The 19,968-nt window shown below is 34.3% G+C and overlaps 2 non-coding genes across 2 annotated transcripts; one reads left to right on the top strand and one right to left on the bottom strand.

The window, feature by feature from the left end:
* Positions 1–10,012: 10,012 nt before the first annotated feature.
* TRNAP-UGG (transfer RNA proline (anticodon UGG)) lies at positions 10,013–10,084 on the bottom strand. Its single transcript has one exon. It is a non-coding gene; the product is annotated as a tRNA-Pro (tRNA).
* Positions 10,085–10,194: 110 nt separating this feature from the next.
* TRNAK-CUU (transfer RNA lysine (anticodon CUU)) lies at positions 10,195–10,267 on the top strand. The gene has a single exon. It is a non-coding gene; the product is annotated as a tRNA-Lys (tRNA).
* Positions 10,268–19,968: the final 9,701 nt, after the last annotated feature.

The raw sequence follows: 19,968 nt of genomic DNA, 5'->3' as shown, positions 1-19,968 counted from the left end.
TATATTTAACAAAGAAAACCAAGTAAAAATATGATTCCTATATGTAAAATATAATATCTATAATGCTAAAGATTATTATTATTATTATTGTAAAACAAAATGACTTCGAAAAAAACAAAATAATAATAATAATAACTTGCTGAAAAAAAATAAAAAAAGAAATACAGTCGACGAATTCCATGAAAAAATAAAAGAAATTAGTTATATATGCAATATTAAATAAATAAATAAATTATAAATAAATAAATAAAAACAATATTAAAAAAATATAATTACAAAAAAACTAATCATAACAAGCGCTTACATAGTGTATGCATTATGCACTATGCATGTAACATAAAGTCAAAAAGGTTAAAACAACATAAGTTATCTCCTCCCTAACAAACACGTAAATTAGTATACTTCTTTTTATTTTTTAGCATTATTGAACATTCTATGTATATTTTATTTGGGTGGTAAACTAAAAGTTAATCCTATTTAGATGAGGTTGCTTTATCTATATTAATATTAAATCATTTTTGTTAGAAAGTAAAATTAACTTGTTTTAGTTTTATTGTAATCGAATAATATTGAATTTTAGTATAATTTAAATTATATATTTTTCTTATTATTTAGTTTTAATTAGTTACTTTAAAAAAAAAAATTAGTAATATTTATTATTTAGCATAATTATATTTAGGTATGTTAGTTTCTTTATAAAAATTTTTAAAAAGAGTTTATGCAATAAAAGTATGCATATTCATTTATTTGTATTTATTTTATTTTTTTTTAGACTACAGGAATCGGTGCAACCCAGCCCCCCTATAAATTGCAGTGTGTCTGATAAACTTTTTAACGTGACCGGTAGCGCTGGCGCGACACGCCCACCAGTACCACGAGGACGGGGGAGACTAGAACCCATGACCAACCCCCTGCAACAGGGAAGATTTAGCCAACCGAGCTAGGGCCCCCGCCCTATTTATTTATTTGTATTAGATTAGTAAAATTTAATCAATATATTCAATTAGAAAATTGTTTGTTTTAATCAACTTGATTCGAATATGTTTTAGGTTCTTTTGGGATACCTTGTTGCATGAGGTGATGTGTATATATATATGGTTTTTTTGAAAATTTTGTTGTTTTCATTTTGTAATGTGTGAATTGTGAATGTTTAACTAGCCAAGTTAGGTTTGCACTAGAGACTTTTGTGATTTTTTTATGATGGTTATTTGTTCTGGATATTTTAATGGGCTTATGTTTTAAACTAGAAGTTACAATTATGAGATATGCTTTGTGACACAATTATGTTTACTTGAGTTGGGAGGACCAACTTGTTTTCTAGTTGTTTGTTAAGGAACTAAGTTTGATCTTTATGGGTGTTGTGGTATGAGACACAACTATGTTTTATGTGCTTAGGAGAGGTTTTCTAGGCACATTTCTTTGGGAGTGGCTTGCAGTAGGGGTTCATGACCCAAAGTGGTCAGTGCCTGGGTAACCTATTGTAAGTTATGTAATAAGTGATAATCTAGTAACTAATATTTTGGGGAAACACACTAAAAAGATAAGTTAGAGATACCTACCCTGCCCATGCCTTGAGTGCTTGTACAGACTAAGGATGGGAATTGGATGTTACCTAGTGAGAGGTATGACTGGATTGTCTCATGTTCTTGAGAAGGTATTCTAGTTTCGTATGTGTTATGTTGAGGGTCCGGGGTTTAGAGAAACCAATCCAGGCTAGCTCAACACTTGAGGGTCCGAGGTCTATTAAGAGATTAGTCCAAGGTAACTCAAGTAACTTGACCATGTGATGACACTCCCTAGTATGTAGCCTGCGTCTCTTTTGTAGATTTCAATTGTACCTCTGGTGGTGCACTTATTGTTGGATGTATTTAATGTGGGTATTTATTTGAACATTAATGGTGATTGGTGGTTTATGGATATTGTACTTTTTTCATGTGGTCATTGACTTGAGGTGGATATCTTTCTTTGACTCTATCTTATGATTTGATCTAGTTTTGGTACATGTATGATGTTTTGTTATGTGATGTTGGTATTGGATTAAGTGTTCTTTCTTTTGGAGTATCTTATCTTCTTGAGTAGTATGTGTTACCTTTGAGGTAGTTTTGGCTACTAGGAATTCCTTGCCTAGGAATGTATTTTAATTGATTAGTTGTATGTGGATCGTTCATTATCTTCCCTACACAGTGGGAGTGGAAGCCTGACTAGGTGACCATGTGGTCGGGAGGTAGTGTCTTCTTACCATTTGGGTCCCCCTCACATTGCTAGTTGTTAGATGTTCATTATAGGAGATGTAATTTTATCATTCTTATTTCTATCTTGGAAACTTCTGTTTAGTTGATGTATTTATGCTATAATATATTTTGATGTATTGTATCTATTCTCACATACCCTGTGATATGTGCAGTGGATGTTATTTATTGAATGTACTTTCATTGTATTAGTTATACTCATGCATTTATTTGTGTGATTATGTATCTGTTATTTCTTTATGATCACGAGACATTGTACTTGAGATTTAAACTATTTATTAAAAACTTCTTAATGTAACTCAACGTGAAGGAAAACTTGAGGAATTGAAACTGTATATGTAATTGCTTATGTGTATTTGATGTGTATGTTCATATTGCTTCCACAGTAATGTTATCTTGGTGTTGCTTAAACTTTTTTAAAAATAGTTCAGTAAACATTGTAACATGTTAAGTTTATTTCTCCTGGGTTCCCGAGCGGGGCATTACATATGTTGTCAACTTCACTGAATAATATTCATCAATAATATCAACGCATTTACTTAAAAATATTGTGTGTTGCCAAGTTGACGCCAACTTGAAATGACAATATAAAACTTCTTGTTTGGGTGAACTGACAACTATGATCACAAAGAGATGTCTTCCTTGTTGTTGAGCTAAAGCTAAACTTGTTATAGCTTGCAAGAACAAGAACATACAATATCAAATATGACACAAAGATAAGGTGTAGATGATGAATACAAACAAGGACAATTCATAGCTTTATGATATTTCTACTTTGTACCCTGTTAGTTGCAACTCCATTTCACATGGTCATGAAACAAAACCCTACCATCTAATATGTTTTATTACAGCTAGCTTCAACAAGCATGTCTATTTGCAATAGAATTATTATGTCTCCTTGCATTTAAATATAACCTTATTTCAAATGTATCAAGCAATTACTAAATATAACAAGAAATCAGGGATTTTTTTTTTCCAATTCCCTACACAATCTCAAGGATTTTGGTTCTTGGATCCTACAATCTCAAGGTGTTTATTTTTTATTTTTGGATTGAATTTTTGAAGACAAATGTTTTGAAAATAATAGAAATTGATAGTATCAAACTTGATAACTAGATCTTTAGAACTCAATTGTCCTATCGAGATATTTGGATATAGTAAATAGGAAATGTATAAAATACATTTTCCATTGAATTTGTCCAAAAAAATCATAATCTGCTAAAGCTGTAGATTCAATAAAGGAACCTTGCACCTTTTGCAGGCCAAGAAAATTGCAACAGAAAATAAAATGCAAAATAAACATTGCAAGGAAGCACGCCTCTGAATTTGAGGAAGCCCCATGCTTGACCCTTCATATAAAGAAGGTTGTGTTTCCAATAGAGCTATCGGTTTGCTGGTTTTGTGAGCAGCGTCAATGAATAGGCTACTCGGGTAGTTTCCTCCCAAGGTAACTCACCATTGTGACTACAAAAACTCCTTTTGTGTTGGCACCTGCAGAAAAATTACATAGTGGTGGAAAGATGTGGATGAGAGTTGTACCAAACAGGAGAACAATTTTCTCCTCCCACCTTGTCTAATGGAGTGGAGAATCTTCATTGCACCGAACGCGCCCTGACCCTGACCTGAATGGTAATTATTCTATTTCAGTAAACCCTCATTAGTTATGCTAATAAAATGGAGCAAACAAAAAGAGCCAAAAACTTCCTACAACTGATTACATGATGATTGTTTTCTTAGTACTTAAGAAAATAGATAAAGAGAACATGTTTTGGATAATCTATAAATGTTCTTGCAATGAATGTAAGGCTTCTCCAACCAGACTCAGAATACAAGAAAACAAAGAATATTTTTCACTTCTTGCTTCGATCTCTAATATGAGAATGTTAATAAACTTCTTAACTTTGTATCTCAATAAATTGAACCAAACTGGTCAGGAAATTCTACCCAATTCAACACAGTAAATACAAAAGGGGACCAGATTTATTGACTTGAAAAACTTATGGAGTGAGTACCAAAAAAATACAAAAAGAAACCAAAATAACAAAAAGGTAACTGCAAATCGTGGATAACTCTGAAATTGGGAAAAATATCGTGACAGGAATGATTTTATCATATTTTCTTTAATGAGGTAAAATTTGCCTACTTAGAAAAAAGAGTGAAAAATATACCAACGATCAATGCAATCTTCCGAATATCGTGAGTTCTGGAAACTCCATTACCCGGGGAGCACTGTAGGCTGTTTGAGCTCGAGTTTGAAGAGACATGAACATTGAATGAAGGCATCTCAATGGCAGTCTGGCGGACAACATCTCATGTCATACGATTTTTACAGTTTAAGGCACTCTAACATTCTTTTACCACATGAAACAAGTAGTCTCCAACCTGATCCGTTAACACTTGTCAGCGTATTTCATTCTGTGCCAAAATAAGGGTCTAGGGCAGGGTATGGACATCCATCAAACCATTTAAAAGAATGGAGGATTTCAATCAGATGATTTAGTTGCAACTACCATGTCTAGTGCAAAATGTTGCAGTTTATATATGTTATGTGAATTGTTTGACAAAAAACGTCAAAGAAATGTGTTCACATAACACAGTCATTGCAGGAAATGCACAAAATGGTTTTGATGCTGAGAAAAGGGTTTACAAACTTTCAAGCAAATTCAAAAGTAGGTGTAATGTCTGACTCATAACTTTGCCAGCGTTCTCTCTGCCTGTACTCTGAAATGGGGTCTCGGACATCCATCAAAATATAGAGGTAAGTGGGATTTTGTCAGATGTTTTGGGATTCACAAGACAATAGACAACAATGTTAATGGGTATTTAAGATATTGTTTTCGGATTGTACTTAATGTTTTAAAACTTTTTTCAATGAGAATTTAACACCTCAAACAGGAAGTGTAACCTGTCTTCGGTTTGACCTCTAATCTCTCCAAATTTTTGGATGCAGCTCATTAATGGATAGATTTAAATAAGGATTGTGAAGCAATCAAATTTCAGGACAAAATTTTGTAATGGAAGTAAGATATTGGTGATTTGTTGCTATAGAAGGAGAAAGCAATGATGTTCAATCTTTCATAGCTTTCTCTATTGTATATGTAGTCTCAGTTTGATCTGATACTTATTTTAATCACTTGCTTACGCTAAACTTGTAATTACACTTTCCCACTGTCAAATTTTACCACCCACTTCAAATCTATTTTCCTGGGCAGACAGATTAATTTCCTTTGAGCTTTTCACATGAATATCTCAATAACTTGCTTCATCTTAACTTATTAGATATGCTCATTCATAGACTGCATTGTAGAAGCTTTTGTTGAACATTTCAGTAGGGTTTCAAGTATTTGGTATGGTATGAGGGACAGGGCAGTGCCAATTTAATATTTTCACTTAGTTTAGACGTGTTAGTTGAACGGTTTGAATATCATCTATTCAGGCTTTTTGTCTAGATTAAACATGTAAATCTATGTTTCAGGATTAGTTTGTGTATGTTTTTTAGCATCAACGTTTCGGATCACTCTCTGCGATCTATCATTATGATGGCAGAGAGTGATCTGAAACGTTGATGCTAAAAAAACATACACAATCAGATTCAGAAACATAGATTTATATTTCAAATAAATTGTAGAAATCTTACAAGATTAATTGATTAAATTAAACATGTTAAATAGTTAAAATTAACTTACTCTTTCCAAACTTAATTTTTTCCTTCCTGTATAATATTTAAGAGTGGCCTTCATTTATAAATTTGTTGCAACTTCAACTTCAAAATCCTGTGTTTTACAGACAATAGTGTTGATGGGCATTTGAGATATTTCTTTTTAAATTGCACTTTGCCTCGTGAGCTTAAGATGCTCAAACATGTATGGAAATTTGTCTTTGGTTTCCTCCATGACCTTAGATTTCTGTCACATTTGAGCACGTAACAGATAGAAATATGGGTGTGTAGTATGTTGTTTTGTACGCTAGATGGAGAATCTGAGCAATGTTGAGATGGGGTTAAACGGATAATCAACAGGATTGATAGGAAATTGCGTACCAGGGTTTGCATTCAAAGGAGAAGACTTGAAGCCCACACTAGGAAACCCCTCAAAGTTTTGGACGCTTAGATCTTGAATTATTTTCTGCCAAGGTATAAACACATGCTTGCTCTTCAAGCAAAGGGAGGAGTTAATGATTTTGATTTGGAAATAATCGCTGAAACTTGGCCTGCTCTTCAAAAATTGAACTTGAATTGAAAAGTCGTTTTGGGTCTGTGAACTCTTTTTTGTTTTCTTTTGGTTCAGTGATGCTCAACTATTGTTTTGCTTATTGTTGTTAGCTGGTGTTTGAATTTTTTTTCAAAAAGGTTTTAAGGTCTTTTAGAAACTCATTTTGCTCCTAATCAAAACTTATTTGAATTAAACTTCAAATTTACAATGTAAACATAATTTTCACAAGTCAATCATAAACAATCGTATTTTTGAAATAAGAATTTATTTATGTGATTATAACTTCAAACACATATAAAAAAGACAAACCATACCAATTAAATATATTTATATTAGGAGGATGGCGCTTCACAGCTGTTTGAAATCTCCGGGAACTATGGGTAGGGTTTGTGGTGGTGAGCAAGGGTTGAAGGTGAAATTTCCCAATTATACTGGGGAGACTTTGCAGGGCTCTTTTGGAGGAAAGAAGAGAGGAAGAAAAGGGGAATGATTGGGTGGTGATTTTACATAGGAAGCTGAGTATCAGGAAAGTAGGGATGGAAAGGGAGAGAGATGGGAACTAAGGGAAGAATTATTATTTCTCTTCAAAGAATGTACGTAAATAAAATTTGAAATCTAATAGAATCAGTAATTTGTCTTTGTGTTTGTGTTATAGTGATTGTGTTATTCATCTGTGCTTGCTGAGCTCAATGTAATTCTATAATATCAATCGTCTTTGCTTGTGGAACATTCCTTTTATCTCGTCTTTTCTTTTTATTTAAAATCGGACAGCTTAAACATCACACATCAAGGCTTGATTCCTGGGCTAAAAGTGTTAAATAGTCAAAGTTGACTTATTTCTTCAAGCTTAATTTCTTCTTTAGTGTGTGATATTTAAGGGTGGCCATTTAAGACCTGTAGGTATCAACTTGTTCTGAAATTTGGCTGCAAACCCCCTCTGTCTGATACGACACGGGATATGAATTGGACTAATTGCCTTCAACCATTCTAAAAGTTTGTGGTAATTTCACTTTTCCATCACACTTTGCAAATTCCAAATATGTAACTCACAATAACCAAAATCACCATTCCTCGTTACTGCATGACATCAAATAATCCTTTTTTAACCTTTTCCTAATGCAAAGGTGCAACACATTAGTGGTCTCAGTTGATGTTAAACTTGAAAAAATTGTCATTTATGTTGTACTGGTTTGGACTAATGTTGGAGTTGATGTTGGGATATGAAGCCCAATGGTCACATGAATGTTTCTTCTCCCTTGTCTCTTCGTATTTGGAGAGCTCTTTATAATGGTTGTGTGCAGCTCATGCAATTGTATCAATTATTGATTAATAGTAATTCCCTACTTGAGTGTGGACGTAGCCACAGTTGTGATAAACCACAATAACTTACAGTTGATTGATAGTAGTCCCACGATATTCTTTAGAATTCAAAATTGATTACAGACCAATGTTATTGCTTTCTTAATTTAAAAATAAAAATTTCAGAAACTTTTGAGTTCATTTGGCACCAAGTATTTTTGTAAAACTATCAGATTGGCCAAACAATATGATCCTTCTCTAAATCTTCACAGACTTGGTCTTCAAGTTAGTAATCTTCCAGTCTGCTCTCATGTTATATGTGTCTGTAGAATGTTCGCATGTGCTAATTGTCTCACTTTGTGCCTTTACTTACACATTGTTTCTTGATAGTTTAATCGGAGAGCTGGTTTTTGGATGTAGCTAATAATATGTAGGTCCTGCAGTAATAACATAAGCTTAGTTAACAAGATAAGGGTGCGTCTAAGATAATTTCATACAAGAGATTTTGTATACCGTATCCAATGGAGAAACCTTGTTAAAAAATTCTTCTGTTACTTTTGTGGGATTGCTACTGACTGTACATTTCTTCTCAACACAAGATTCTACAGACCTTCAAGATGATAAACTTTTGTCGACATTTGCAATATTTTTATTGCCTCTAACCAATTATTAGGAATTTTTTTTTCAAACTAAAAGAGGGGTAAAAATTTTATTGAATACCAAAGAGAACAGAATAACAGAGGAAACAAAGAGCACTAAAGAGCTTTATCTTGGTCAACAAGTTTGAGCTAGCTTATGAGATAAATCAAGGTGAAGTATCTTATGATCAACAATGTTTCAATCCAGCACATGCTCGGAGGCCCATTTTGCCAAGCAATCAGCTGCACCGTTCCACTTTGAGGGATATGCATAAAAGACACAAAATTCAGAAAATTGCATAACTGAGTGATTTGTTGAATAACTAGAGCCAAATGCTAGTCCACATCCATAAGGTTCCGTCTATTCAATAAATTCACAACCACTTGCGAGTCAGTCTCACAAGTAATTCTTCTCCAGCCACGTTGACAGCACTCCACTGCAACCAAGATAGCAAGGGCTTCCATTAGGTTATTTGTGTGGTAACCCTTGTAGATAGAAAATAGAAATTGAACATCACCACAGCTCTCACGCCCAACTCCCCCAATGCCAGCTAGTCCAGGATTTCTTTGAGAAGAGCCATCAATGTTGATTTTAAGAACTCCAACTTGCAGAGGAGTCCAATGCCCCTCGCAATTGACATGCTGAGAGCGCTGCCTAGCTCTATTCCAGAGCGCTGCCTAACAAAATTGAAAAAAAATGGGCTGTAACTTTTTCATCATCCTTGTGTCATTCACACTCCATAACATTTAGGACAGACAAAGAAGTGAGAACTTTGATTCCGTACAAATATAGTTCTCAAAGATAGGAACACAAAGGACCACCCTTAAACCTCACACACTAAGGAGAAAATTAAGCTTGGAAAAAATAAGTCAACTTTAACTATTTAACACTTTATGTTGAAATGAAGCTTAGTGTATGATGTTTAAGCCGTCCCAACACAATGCTTATTTACTTTTCCTATATCTTCATTAGTTCTCTTCATATTTCTTCTTCCATCCTTTTCACCTTCATATCTATTTCTATCCACCCTAAACTATCTACATTTTTAAGATTAACTTTGTCACTTACAGTAAGTAAACTTTTAAAAAGAACATTATAAGGGGTATTGCAAACATTCGGAGGCGCTTCTCAATAAATTAAAATCAGAACACGCTCGCAAACAAATAAAAACAATTGAAAATCAATGTAGAGATGAAGTTGACATGATGGAAATGATGTTTAGGTGATAATAAAATGAGAAAAAACCTTCTACACTTTGTAATTGATTTTCTGGCAACCTGATGAAGTGGAAGTCATTTTGAATTTGCTAAGCTATTTGAAAAGCTCATAAACTGAAACTAAAATTGTATACTAATTTTAGTTTAAAAACTAGCGAAACAAAAGAGAAAAAAAAAAAATTGTTTGTGGTGGGATTTTTAGCTTGCAAGTAGGGAAATTACTTTGCTGAAAATCATATCGAAGATAAAGCAATGAACACTCCGTGGACATGTTAAGAATATCTAGGAAAAGCTTATTTAATGGATGCCTCAAATATGTTCAACATCAATTTAAATATTGGACAATGCATTTGTTTGAAGATGAAAATAATCATTAACGTTTTTCGAATGAACAGTGGGGGCGTTGCGAGAATCGAACTCGCGACCTCTCGCACCCAAAGCGAGAATCATACCACTAGACCAAACGCCCAATACATTAAAATGTGAGCACATAGTTAATAAATTATAATCAGATATTGTTTATGAAAATTTGTACGAGATTACGTAAAAGTGAATAAGTATTACAGAGGAATCTGCACAGCCCGTCTAGCTCAGTTGGTAGAGCGCAAGGCTCTTAACCTTGTGGTCGTGGGTTCGAGCCCCACGGTGGGCGTTTCTGCAACGTTTTATCTGTTAGAGTGAATTCTTGCGCTCCGGTTGGGGAAAAGCTTTTCTTCTCTGTACACGCGGCTTTTTTAATGAGATTCTGGACTTTACATGCTTCCAACACCGAGTGTATCCTGGAAAAAAACTACAGGTATTTGGGTGGTGTTACTAGGATACAATTATATAATTGTGAAATGTACTTCATCTCCCACCATATTGATATGAGAATATAGTGTTCCTACTTTATGTGACCATCGTCAACTTACAAGTTTGTTCGTTTTGAGAATTTTGTGAAAGAATGCTTCAAAGATAAACTAGCACTTGTATTTGGCAGGAATATTCTATTTATGTCTATAATAATAGAGTCAAAGATAAACCAGCACTTGATAATAGAACTTGTATTGATGCGAGGTAAATATTCCACTCACATTTATAACAATGAAGTTTGTATTGATGTTTATAATAAAAAAGTTTGTATTCATGTGAGGTAACTACATGTCGATTTTTTAATATTCCATTCATATATATATTTAGAGTTTGTATTAATGTGAGGTAAATACACATCTAATCATATTGTAAATCAGAATTCTATTGTATAAATGCAAAAAAAATCCATTAATCAAGGAGGAAAATGCATGGTCAAGGTCAAATGCGCATTATTTAAGTTCCCACACAATTTTATTGAAGTATGGTGATTAATGTCATATCTTCAAAACTAGTTATAGTCACATTGAATATCAGACATAAAGATCATGACAAGATTGATGCTAGGAATCTTATGAACTAATTTATATTGATTGTGCTTTAACCATCTCTAATGTTCATAATTAGAAGGCACACTCAATACAATTTGGAGGGGACAAAAATTACAATCAATTAAATCTTAGTGAGAGGAAGTTGAAGAAACTTCTCAACAATGAATATAAGGCTTAAGAACATAATATGATTTGATCTATTCTTTGAAGCAGACGTTATCATCAAACCCACAAAATTAAAGCATGCCCAACAAACATGCTGCAAATATTTGATTTGGAATTATTAAATTTTGAATTCAATGAAAAAGGTAAAAGTCTCGCAGTAATTTGACTTTTCTTTTGATTTGTGTCATCGACATCAGTTGTCAAACTAAATCCATCTAGTAAATCCTGACATCGGTCCATTAATGTAATATTATCAAGATCATTTGTGAAAATAAAGCCTTCCTGCATATTGAGGTCTATGTCTTCAACATCTAGCCAAAATTTGATGTACCATTTTTTTGTCCATTACACAATTGCAACACCACTAGAATCATCACATATTTCTCATCTCTACTTTGTTGAAGGTGTAACATACTCATTTTTAATGTTCATATTAAGAGAAGTTGCACTCTTTTGCAAATACTCAATTGACAACAAAAATGTTTGAAGTATCCCAACACCATATATGATAACCTTCACTCTAGAATATTATCATTTATCAACATCTTGGGATTCTTATGTCTTCTACATTAATTGTAGGCTTTATGCACAATTTACTTTCTTATTCATAAGTCATAGTATGATATGCAGTTGATTAACATTGCCGATCTTGTGGAAATTGAAATGTTGCTTTCTTTGTGTAGTGATGGACAACAAGTTGTGTTTAGGGTTCCAAAAGTCATCCAATCATGGAAGATTTTTGTGGCTTTCCAAGACAACTTGGGATAAGCGATACATCATCAACATAAGTTAGGGTATATATAGCTCTCACATGGTTGATTACATGTCTACAACTCCAAACATTAGAGAACACCAAAATTAAGTTGGAACATTCAAACACAAAGCCTTATAAAATATGAGAGCCTCCAGAAGTTGAGAAAGTCATGATTATTTAGCATTAAGTCATGTTCCACGTACAAGAATCCAGAATGTTTTTGAATTAAAAGCAGCCAAAACTAGGGAGTTGGCCCATATACAACAAAATTGGTCGACTACCAATAGATTACCAACAACCAAAACAACCCCCTACCACTTTTAAAAAAAACATAGAGATCGAAAACACAACTAAAAAGAGTATTAGTAGGCTTAACATTGCATGTATTAAGTCTAGAGAAGCTATGTAAATATATGAACAAAGGCCTAATAGCCTTAAACCCGGCTGAGTCCATGAACGAACAAATAAACAACATTGAACAATGAAATTTGTCAAAAGACACATCCTTTCTTCCAGCGCATGAATTCTCTATCACACCTCATCACTAGCCATCTTCTTGATGTCCACATTACCCTCCTGCATGTCGCCCAAACTGCCATCCACTTGCATCAAAGTGACATCTTGCACATTCGGGGGGTTAGCAATATCCTTTGGAGGAGCCTTAATAGGGGAGGAAATCGTTTTGGGGGAGGGCACACTATCCATCATATTAGGGAATAGGTCCTAGGTTAAATCCACACACCCCAATCCAATGGTGGCCGAAACATGTGACACCTCATCCTTCTCCTTCATCCCACCTCCCAAACCAGATTGTGATGAATCCAAAATCTCCTCCTCCTCCTCCTCCTCCATTCTCCCCTTCCCAAAATATAAAGCCTTTTCCTTCATCCTTCTTTTGGGACGACCCATATCCTCTGAATCTGAATCCTCCTCTTGTGAGGCCCCAGCTTTTAGCTTTCTCTTAGCATTGGACTTAGCTAACCTCCTTGACCTCCTTCTTCCCCCTCTCCCTTCCTCCTCTGACTGCTTTGGTTCATTCTCTCTCCCTTTCTTTCTCAAGGGGGTGGGCTTCAAATCAATAGAGGACCCGCTAGGTGAAGGCTGTGGATAAGGGGCACTGGGGCCTGTGATCCTAAGGGGAACCAATTGGGGCCAGGGGTTAGGATGGGTAGGAATGTCAATCTCCACAATCCTAGGGGGGACAAGGGCCAAGTGGAATTGATATAGCTGGAACATTAACCCTTGGTTTAAAATGGTAAAATTAACACCCTTCCTCATTTATTCCTTAACATCAGTAACTGAGTCCACTAAATCATACAATAGAAAAAATGGAATGGAAATAACATCATGGTGGTGAAAATGGTTTAGGAGAGGAAAGTGGTAGTAATAACAAACACCATACCTCCCTTCTAGGGTTAATTACTTCATCAACATCAAACAAACCTCATTCCATGGCTTAGGGAGCTTCTCCTACATAAAACCACCTCTGTGCCAAATTGGTTCCTCACCCTCCAAAAAGAAGCACTACAAACTCACTTCGTCGACCACCCTTGTCACCTTTTTCCATTTCCTTCCCTTCATAGCCAAGCCCATCACTAGGGAGATGACTTCCTCAGAGATAAGGAGAAGAGAGAGAGGCAGGGAGGGGGGCGAGAGTGAGGGCAGGGGAAATCTGAAATATATTTATAATTATCATAGAGAGAGAAGGGGGGCGATAAAGAAGAGGGTTGAGTGAGAAGGGGGGGGGAAGAGATGGAGGAGGGAGGGAGGGATAATGTCAATCTAAAATATATGTAAATTGTCTTAGAGAGAGAAAAAGGATGAGACACAAAATAGAAAGGAGAGCGAGAGAGAGATAGAGAGGATATGTTTCTCTTTGTTCTCAATGTCGTAGTCACCAAAATTAGAGTTTTCAACAAAAAGGTATGCCCTTTCTCTCAAGGCACTAGTTTTTCCACTTTTTGTTAAATCTACAACATTATAGCCCACAATTAGAAAATAGAAACATATATTTATAGTTAAGTTTAGCACAAAAATGACTTTGAAACATGAAAAGCATTATTAACATTAGAGACTTTTAGAACAATACAGTAAAATGAATGTTGAGTATCCTTAAAAAAATCAAATTTGAGTGACCCATAACTTAGTATACAAGGGTATCAAGAAGACCCACTAAAAGTGGATTTTGTCTCCTTATCTAAGCGAAAATAAAAAATCCTATAACACTAGAAGAATGTTTACAATAGAAAAATGTGTCATTCATGTTATACATTTCAATATAAGCATAGTTCCCTCTGCCTTGTGTTTCTTAAACCATATCTAGGCGAATTAGATTTCAACAAAAACAACTGGAAAAACTAGTGCCTTGAGAGAAAGGACATACCTTTTTGTTGAAAACTATGATTTTGGTGACTATGACATTGAGAATAGAGAGAAACATATCCTCTCTCTCTCTCTCTCTCTCTCTCTCTCTCTCTCTCTCTCTCTCTCTCCTTTCTATTTTGTGTCTTGTCCTTTTTCTCTCTCTAAGATAATTTACATATAATTTAGATTGACATTATCCCTTCGTCCCTCCTCCATCTATTTTCCCTCCCCCTTCTCTCTCAGTGCTCTTCTTTATCACCCTCCTTCTCTCTCTATGATAATTATAAATATATTTTAGATTGCCCCTACCCTTGCTCTTGCCCCCCTCCTTACCTCTCCCCCTTCTCCTTATCTCCTCACTTCCCCTTTTCTTTGCTTCTAGTTCTCTTTTTTCCCCTTATCTCTCTAAGATCTTTTTAAATATATTTCAAATCTTTTATCTCCAAATATTTTATGATGTTATAAACTTAATTTACTTATGTATCAACTAAGTTAAGAACATCTCTCTCACACACTTTTATTTGTCCTTTGAATTAAGCTACTTTGACAAAGTGCTTGATAGAAACAAGATAGTCTTGGAGTAGGCCTTTGTACACAACATTGGAAAGCTTCTCACTACATTCAAACAAACATTGTCAACATAGAAGTCACCAATGGGGGCTGTGAGATTCTCCACTTTGAACTCTATGAAAATGGGCACAACAACCCATTCATCCTTCTTTCCCTTTTCATTACCTTAACTCTCCTTATCCCCCTCGCCCGACCCACATCCTAGCCACTAACAGATACTCAATTTCCAACACCTACAACCCATTCCTATCTTCATCCTCATTTTCCCTTTGCAAGCTTTCCCTTCCTCTTCTCCCTCCCCTTCTCCTCCCCACTCATTATCATGTCTCACAAATTTCTTCTTCATCGTATTGTAGTCTGCCACTTCCAAATTCCTCATGTTGAAAATCCTCCCAATAAAAATGTAACTTATGGTGATGTTGTACTTATCGTCTTGGACATCTACGAAAATCTGCCATGGTCAGATGATACAACCATTGCAAGCAACATAGTGTATCAACATTCTAGGTAGCAATGACAACTCTACAAACAACTCTATGCCAATCTTCCCATCATAGAAAATTCACTAGTGGTGGAATGTTTAGGCATAGAAAAGCTTCACAATTTATTGAGCCCCAAATCATATTTTAAATATCAGACAAGTTTTTGATAGTGATACAATTTTCCATCAGTGGGTGATGCCCATAATGAAAAGCTTATCAACTTAATTAAGTATTTATTTTAAATTTATTAGAATCATGATGGTACAAATTATTATGTATTTATTTTATAGATTATTATGTAATTAGTTATTGTTGTATGATGTTTGTTGTGGTCAATGATCTAACATAGGAGTTGTTATGGGGAGAAAGTTGATGAGGACGATGTTTTTTAATTTAGCCAATGGGCCATCTTATGGATAGTTTACTTTTTTCATCTAGATGGTGGAACTTTCTAATTTCCCACCCTTTTTGAAACTTTCCATTGAAAATGAAAGCTCTCTATTTTAGATAAAAATCTTTAAAGGTAGAATTCTAAAATGTAGTTTATTTGTGCATATCCTTCACCTCCTAGCTTCTTTGAATTACAATGTGCAAGATGAGTGCAAGGTAAATAGATAACATATATGTCAACTCCATGAACCACTCTTCACATCTTAGGCAATGTTTTACTCTTCATTTTGTCACTCTAGATGACAATAGGTGCTCTTTGGACTTTTGTAAATCAATGGCTAGTTGTCTACCAAATTACTAAATATCAATTTGTTTTCTATTATGGTAAATTTATTAGTTTTTAGGTTGTATTCCTATTATAATTTATAATTTTTATTAGTGAAAAGATCTTGGAGATAAATTATGGTGAGTATATTCTTAATGAAAAATTAATTATTTGATTTGATTTATAGAATGATTTTAACTATTTTTTTAATGGATTGGACTTGGGTTAATCAATTCAGATGATAAATCATGTGTGTGTGTGTGTGTGTGTGTGTGTGTGTGTGTGTGTGTGTGTGTGTGTGTGTGTGTGTGTGTGTGTGTGTGTGTGTGTGTGTGTGTGTGTGTGTGTGTGTGTGTGTGTGTGTGTGTGTGTGTGTGTGCGCGCGCGCGCGTGTGCGTGTGCGTGCGTGCGTGCGTGTGTATGTTAATCATTTATTTAAAACTAATTTTAAATTTAAAGTTAATCATTTAATTACAACTAATATTAAATAACAAATTTAAAAACTAATTTAAAAAATCAAATATTTAAACAAACTAAATAAATCAAAAATTAATATTTAAAACATATTTAAATTTTAGGTTATGAGAATTCCAACTCTTGTTGTATGGTTCTTTCTAGTTTTTAAATCAATTAATTAAAGTAGATTTTTAGTAGAGGATTACTTTGGCAATCTTTGACAACTTTTAGATTTCAAAGAATTTTGTATTGGTACCTTGATGGAATCTTATAATTTATGATTTCTCAATATTCCTTTAAATTTTAGATTTTCTTTTATGCAAACCATGTTACTTTTAGAAATATGAAACCTCCTATCAACTCATCATTGGACACACAAAAATGGACTACTACTAGTATTTAGTTTGTTTGGGTAGGTTATTTCATCATATTGGCCATGAAACTCATCTGATAGGCTAATAGATATAAGATGAACCTCCACCCATGAAATTAGAACATCTTGAGATCATATGAACAACTTACTAAAAATAGAATTCTTCCACAAAAAAACAACTCTACACTGAAACAACCCTTATTCAAAAGACATAAATAGAAATATTTTTGGGTGATGCAAGATTTCTCTTAGACCCAGGATGCTCCCGCGTTAGACACCTAGGGTAATCAAAGAAGTGACCTTGTCACATCTCAAGTGTTCAAAGGAAAACCAAGATGGTTAGCCTCCTCCCTTTTCAACCATGGTCAATCTTATACAGGTCTTCATTTTCACTTGACCAGATATTCTTCATATGTTTTATTCCTTGTACTTCTAGTAACATGACTTTCGAGTATTTCCTCAATCTCCTTTGTAGCTGAAGTAGTTGTTGAAATACTCCACTACACTTATGTGACCTCATCTTCAACACATCATTCATGATACTATGTCAAATATGAAATGTTAAATACTGGAAAAATATTTAGTTTGGTGGGCAACTATACTTCATAGTCATTTCTTGAATCATGCTTATTTTATAGCTTACATGGTCCAAACTTCTTCATTTTTAACTCAAGTTATATGTACCTACTAGAAATCCCTCCTTTATCAAATAAACCACAACTTCATTTTCAACCTAAATTTTCTTATACCTCCTTTTCTCATCCACCTTAGTCGTGTACTATTTATTCATTTTTGTAATGTTCTTCCTCACCTCCTCATGGATTTTCTTAAAATGTTCTTCAAAATCCTCAACTTTAGCATTAATTATCTCTCCTTTATCCAAATTCCTTAATTCAAAAGCATTTCTAGGACCGCTTATATATAAAATCTAGAATGGTGATTTACTAGTGCTCTTGTGATAGAATTATTACATGAAAAATCTACCCATGGTAAAACCAAATCCCATCCTGTTGACTTATCTCAAACCAAACATTTTAGCAAGTTCCCCAATGTAACCCCTTGCTAGGGAACCCAAAAGAAATTAAACCTATTATGTCACTAAGTTTGCCAACATTTTTTTTTAAAGATTAAAACAACAAGAGATAACATAGAGGAAGAAATAACTCACATACATATACAAAGTAATACATTAACAATTACATCTCTCAAGGGTTCCATGACATTGAATAACATACATAAGTTTTATTAAAATTAAATCTGATATATAACAAAGTCCATGTCATAGGATAACCATAAGTATGAAATCAAATGAAATAATATAAAAGTACATAAGATGCCACATGGCATAATCCAACATGCATAATCTTCCTCTGTACAAGTCATAGGGGGTTATGTGTAGGATCATGCTGTGCCAAAAAGTGGTGATGTAAAAAACATTTAGTTTTAAAATGCCTAAAAGCATTTCAAAATGCGCTTTGACTTTTTTCCCACCCATCCACGTACCAAACCAAAAATGTAATACCTTTCCTAATCGGGTATCCGATTTGAGAATGGGTATCCAATTTATGTTCCCAAATTATGGTGCCAAATTCAAATGTAAAGGGAGTGGGGACCAATTTTTAAGTTGTATCAAGTCCTAGTATAATATAGTTATAGCATAATTGGGGGGGGGTGGCACTAATTATTATATATAGTTACTAAAATTTATTATATAGTTTTAAATAATAATAATTTTATATATAGTTATTAATTATTATATATTATTATATAATTATACATCATATATATTATTATTATATATTATATATATTACTAACCTAAGTTAAATTATATGATGATGTACATTCCTAGGGGTCCCCCTAGGGACATACATGTGTTCCAATGAGTCTAAATGGGTCATAGGATACCCTAATTATATATCATATATATATATATATTATTATATATTATATATTAGTAACTTAAATTAATAAACTATATGATGATATATGTTCCTACAGGTCTCACCACGGAGATACATGTGTTCTAATGAGTCCGAATGGGTTATGGGATACCCTATGACCCATTTTGACCCATTATACAACAACATATCTTCCTAAGGGTCAAAGGATGCCTAGGGACACATATCTTGTGTTTTAATGGGTAAAAAGGGGTTATGGAGTATCCTATGACCCCTTTTGACCTAATACATGATAATATATGTTCCTAGGGGAACATATGTTGTCATGTAATGGGCTGAAAGGGGTCATAGGATATCTGATGACCCCTTTTGACCCATTGGAACACAAAATGTATGGTCCTAAGAGCACATGTTATCATGTAATGGGTCAAAATTTGACCCATTAGAGCACAACACACATGATGATAAGGGTCCTAGGACCCCTAGTAACATGTGTTCTTGTGTAATGTGTCAAAAGGGGTCATAGAATACCCTATGACCCTTTTCTACCCATTGAAATATAAGAGGCATGTCCCTAGGGGCCATAGGATACCCTATTACCCCTTTCTATCCATTGAAACACACCATATATGTCCCTAGGGGCCCTAGGATCCCTAGGAACATAATTTGTCATGTATTTGATTGAAATGGGTCATAGGCTATCATATGATCCCTTTCAACCCATTTCAAAACAACATGCTTGTCTCTAGAGGTCTTAGGACCCACAAGAAGATATTTTGTCATGTAAAGGGTCGAAATGGGTCATAGGATATCAACTAACCCAATTCAACCCATTGGAACACAACATGTATGTCCTTAGGGGTCCTACAAATGATATGAATATATTTTATCATGTAATAGGTCCAAATATGTCATGACATGCCCTATGACCCCTTTTTACCCATTATAACACATCATATATGTCCCTAGGGGTCATAGGTCCCCTAGGAACATACATCATGTGTTTGAATGGTCTAAAAGGGGTCATGGGGTTCCCTATGACCCTTTTTGACCTATTAAATGATAACATATGTTGATAGGGGTCCTATAATCCCTAGGAAAATATATCATGTGTTCAAATAAGTCGAAAGGGGCCATAGAGTACCCCTGACCCCTTTCAACACGTTATATGACA

Source organism: Cupressus sempervirens, chromosome 3 (assembly GCF_028749045.1).
Source record: "Cupressus sempervirens isolate cs-2001-9-10 chromosome 3, ASM2874904v1, whole genome shotgun sequence".
NCBI lineage: Eukaryota > Viridiplantae > Streptophyta > Pinopsida > Cupressales > Cupressaceae > Cupressus > Cupressus sempervirens.
This window is presented reverse-complemented; position numbering and strand designations above follow the sequence as displayed.